Consider the following 4,695-nt stretch of genomic DNA (forward strand, 5'->3'; position numbering starts at 1 on the left):
TTTTTATGAGCCAGGCACTGCGCTAGATTTCATGTTTTGTTTTTCTGTTTCTCAAAGTTACACATGGTTTACAGAGTCTAAAGGATCTATAGGCTCGTTTTTCTGAGTGAGAAATACCACCCCTTGACCTCATTCTTCCATTTCCTATCCCCCAGAGCAAACTCTTTTTGTTATCTATTACCATGTCTTTGAATAACATGCTTCTGTTTTACTTGATTTTGCAATCAAGTATCATGGGCATTCTTTTAATTTCTAGTTTCAAAAGCTTGTTCTGTTTCCAGTCCATTATATATTCCCTTCCTGCCCGCTCTTCCCAGTATAATCATGTGATTCAGTGCTTACATTGTTGACTGATTTAGAACCTTTACATTTTATTAAGAATATGTAAAGCTGTGCCCAGGGATCGATGGCTGTTCTTGCCCTACGTGGCAGTTTTCTTTCCTTGACAATTGACTTTGTTTGCATAGGGTTGTAAGCACTTTTTGCTAATGCCACCTGAAACTCTACGAGATGCATGTTCACACATATCCATACTGTCCACTTCATCCATTTTCTGGGAGAAACCGTGTCTGGAGCAGTCTGTTTTGTCCGGTCTGGACTTTGTGCCTTCTGTGGCTGTTGCCCAGCTGCATTCCTGGAATCTCCTCTTACTGTCCCCCCCTGTGCCCCCCACCCCCACCCCCTGCCAGGGCATCCCTTGCCTCTCCTTCTGTTAGACTCCCTGGCTTCCCATTTCCTCTGCCTCTTGTTTTGTAGCAGATGCTAGCGTAAGGGACATGGAAGATGTATTTTCTGAGAGGAAGGGGCAATCCCCTTATGCAGGTGGTGTAAAGGATTCAGCTGCTGCTTACACAGATTACTCCATTCCCTGCCACTGAAGCCCAGTGTTTGGTCCCGACGATTGTTAAATCCCGCGCTGGGCTGGACCACAGTGCTGTTGCTTCACAGCCGTGTTTTGCTGAGTCCAAAATCATTATTTGCATTACACCATATACTGCTTGGGACAGCTTCATTGGTTTCTATGAATAGAAAACTATTCCCTGCATAGGAACTGACGGGTTGATTTGAAAAATGGATCGACCTATGTATGTGTGCATGTTCATATGTCCATTGCAGTGTAAAGCTCAGAAATCAAATAAATTTTCAATGAAATTTTACACTATCCTTACTACTCAGCTTCAAAGTCAGAAACCCATCAGATTGGGGTAGCTCAGTAGGCCCTCACTGGCTGAACTATTGTCATCTGAACTTGATAACAAAATAGGTTTATACATGAATACGTGGGTATATACATCCTTGGTCAAAAATATGCCTGAAACAATTCCATGTGCTAGTACTCAAAGGAAATATAAAGGGAGCTGGTTTCATTTTATGGGGCAAATAAATATGCCATCATAGTGTTTGTGAATTTGAAGTTAGCAGAGGTCTTTGGACATACATCCAGTTAAGATCAAGTGGCTTCTTTGTCTTAGGGTATTTCTATTAGAATAGCTATCTTCCTTCACAAGCACCTCACGAGTATCAGGCTATTCGATCCTCATAACATTTACAGTAGGTTATAGTATCATTCCCATTTAACTAATGGGGCAAGAAAAGCACTGTGATGTTGAACAACTTTTTAAAAATTATGCATCCGTTGAATAGTGGACTCAATAATTCAAACCAGATAGGCTAGATTCAGAGTCTGAACTCCACTCTGCAAAATTCAGCGGTATGCTGATGAAAGGTTTAACAGCAAGCCATCCTGGGGCAGGGATGATGTGGACCGAGAGCCTTCGTATTGGTAGCTTTTGCTGATTTTGTGAAATAATGTCCCGTGTGTAACTCAGCTTCTAGGTTTAACTGCTATTTTGCCGTATTAACTTCAGATTGCCCCACGTGCACTCACACACAGGTGCAGCTGAAGACCTCCCACCCCTCCCCCCTTAAGCCTTCCCTCTCTGGAGATAACCTCTTATCGCTTGTAATTTTATTCACTTAACTACTTAAGTATGCACTCCCATCCTGGATGTGTGGTGTCCTGTACTTCTAGATTTTTCTCTTGGGACTGAAACATCAGGTTGGGGTCTCTGTACATTATTTAAAGTGGCAACGGTGTCGAATGATGAGTTCACTGATCTCAGACTTCTCAAAGGAGATCATAGGTACCCTGAGGGGTAGGGCGGTGATGTGCTAGCAGTTACACCTCCACACCTTCTGGAGGCATTCATTTCATTCAAAGTTTGTGAAAGACTCTTCGGTAAAAGCAATACAGATCTAGTAAGAAGCGAACAAACTTGCCCACATTTTAAGCCTAAAGGCAGAGGAGGGCTTCAGAGGAATTTTCTTGCCTACAAGTATACAGTCACTGTTCTTTTAGGATTTTTTCGTAGAAAAGTTGGAAAGGAACCAATATGAAAAGGAAGGAAGGAAACATTCTGGGACACAGAAGCAGAAGTCGAGCCTAATGCTCAGTGTGCTGCCCCACAGGAGAGTGCCCACGCACTGGGAGTGAGGCCAGTCTTGTGGCCTTGACCTGGAGCCCTGGGCAACTGGAGGCCCAGAACCTGGGCGATCCTGGCCAGCCCCCACTTTTTTCTTTTGATACTTTGCACCCTTCCTGTGCTCTTGCCAGTGCTGGAGGGACAGGCAGCCTGTCCATCCAGCCACTCTTTCCCCCTCTAACTCCATTCTCCACCTGCTCAGGACACCAGAAGCATATCCACTATAGGCGCTATGTTAATCAGAATCCCTTTTCCTTGTTGGAGTTGGTAAGTGCGAGGAAGACTGGGTGGGAAGGGAACTCGGTCAGGGTGTTGATTCCCTGCTGGACAGTGGTTTGGAGAGCAGGCAGCAGGCCTTCTGTGCAGTTCCCTGTGGTTCCTGTTCCCAGGGAAGCAGGTGACCCTCCTGAAGAAAATCCTCAGGAGGTCATGAAGAGCCTCATTACATCACAATGGTCACCTCCTGTCAGATCCTCCTATAGGCATTTTATCATCTCACATCCTGACAAGCAGAAGGTGAGTCTGATACAAGAAGTTCTGAGAGGGAGATCACATTCCCAGAACTTGTATCACAGTATCTGGTTTTAATTGCCCTATTTGATCATGAGTTACTATTATTGTTAGATTATTAGTTATTATTAGAGACAAATATTGTTCATCTCTCACCATGCTTACTTTATAAATCAAACTTTAGCATAGGTATGCCTGTATAGGAAAAAAACGTATTAAATTATCAAATTATTAAACTCATTAGTTATTATTAGAGACTATTATCTCTAATTTATAAGTGAAACTTTAGGTATGCATGTATAGGAAAAAAACATAGTATCTATAGTATTTGTACTGTATGTGGTTTCAGGCACCCACCTGGGGTCTCCAGACATATTCCCACGGGAAATGGGGAGGCTTCTATAGTCGTGTTCCTCTGCATCACAGTTCCCCAAACGACCCTTCCACGCATGCGCTCCGTCACCCTCTGCGCAGGAAGGGGGGGTCACCCATGCACAGAGCCACCCCTCAGGGAGGGAGTAGTGATGTCACTATTCAGTGTGATGTTTCATGAATGGCTCTTTTCATTTTCACAGCTGAAGAAGCACGAATCTCTTAAGGTAAGGGTTAGGGTAAGCATTACCATTAGGGGTTAGGGTAAGGGGTAGGTCATGGTTACTCTCCCCTTGGGGTTGGGGGTGCTTAATGCATATTCCCCGACCCTTGGGGTTGCGGGAGGGGGTTCACGCATGTCCCAACTCCCTCAGTGCAGGAGGACGTTTACCCATGCGCCCCGTCCCCCTTTGCGGGGTAATGTGTTCACCATGCGCCCTGCCCCACCTCTGCCTGGAGCGTCTTACGCATGCGCCCCTCCACCCTCGGCGTAGCAGGCATCACCCATGCGCAGCACCCCTGCTCAGCGAGGGAGTAGTGATGCCACTATTAAATGTGACATTTCATGAGTGGCTCTTTTCACTTTCATAGCTAAAGAAGCAGTTACCTATTAAGGTAAGCATTAGGGTTAAGATTACCATTAGGGGTTTTGGTAAGGGTAGGTCATGCTTGTACCCCCTCAGAGCGAGAGAATGTTCACACATGCGCCCCATCCCCCCTAGGCCCGGGAAGGTGTTCACACATTCGCCCCGCCTCCCACGGCGCAGGAGGGTGTTCAGCCATGCGCCCACCCCCCTTGACACCGAGGAATGTTCACGTAAGCGCCCCCACCCCGCTCAGCTTGGGTGAGTTTCACACATGCGGTCAACCTCAGCTCGAGAGGGCGTTCACACATGCACCTCTGTGCGGGAGGGTGTTCACGCATGCGCACTGACCCCCCTTGGCCCCGGGGAGGTGGTTCATCATGTGCCCTGCCCCCATCAGCACGGAAAAATGTTCACGCAAGCGCCCCAACCCCCTTTATGGGGCGGGGGTGGGGGGAGGGTGTTCGTGCATGCGCACTGCCCCCCTCGGCGCGGGTGAGTTTCACACGTGTACTGCCCACCCTCAGCTCAGAAGGGAGTTCACACATGCGCACTGCCCCCCACCCCAGGTGGGTTTCAAGCATGCGCCTCCGTCAGTGCCTGAGAGTTGCGCCTGGACAACTCTTTCTGGGAGGGTTTGTATGCTTGCGCCCCATCAACCTCTGCTCGGGAGGGGGTCACCCATGTGCAGCACCACCCCTCAGCAAGGGAGTAGTGATGCCACTATTAAATGTGACATTTCACGA

The sequence above is a fragment of the Prionailurus bengalensis genome, chromosome D1 (assembly GCF_016509475.1).
Source record: "Prionailurus bengalensis isolate Pbe53 chromosome D1, Fcat_Pben_1.1_paternal_pri, whole genome shotgun sequence".
Taxonomy (NCBI): Eukaryota; Metazoa; Chordata; class Mammalia; order Carnivora; family Felidae; genus Prionailurus; species Prionailurus bengalensis.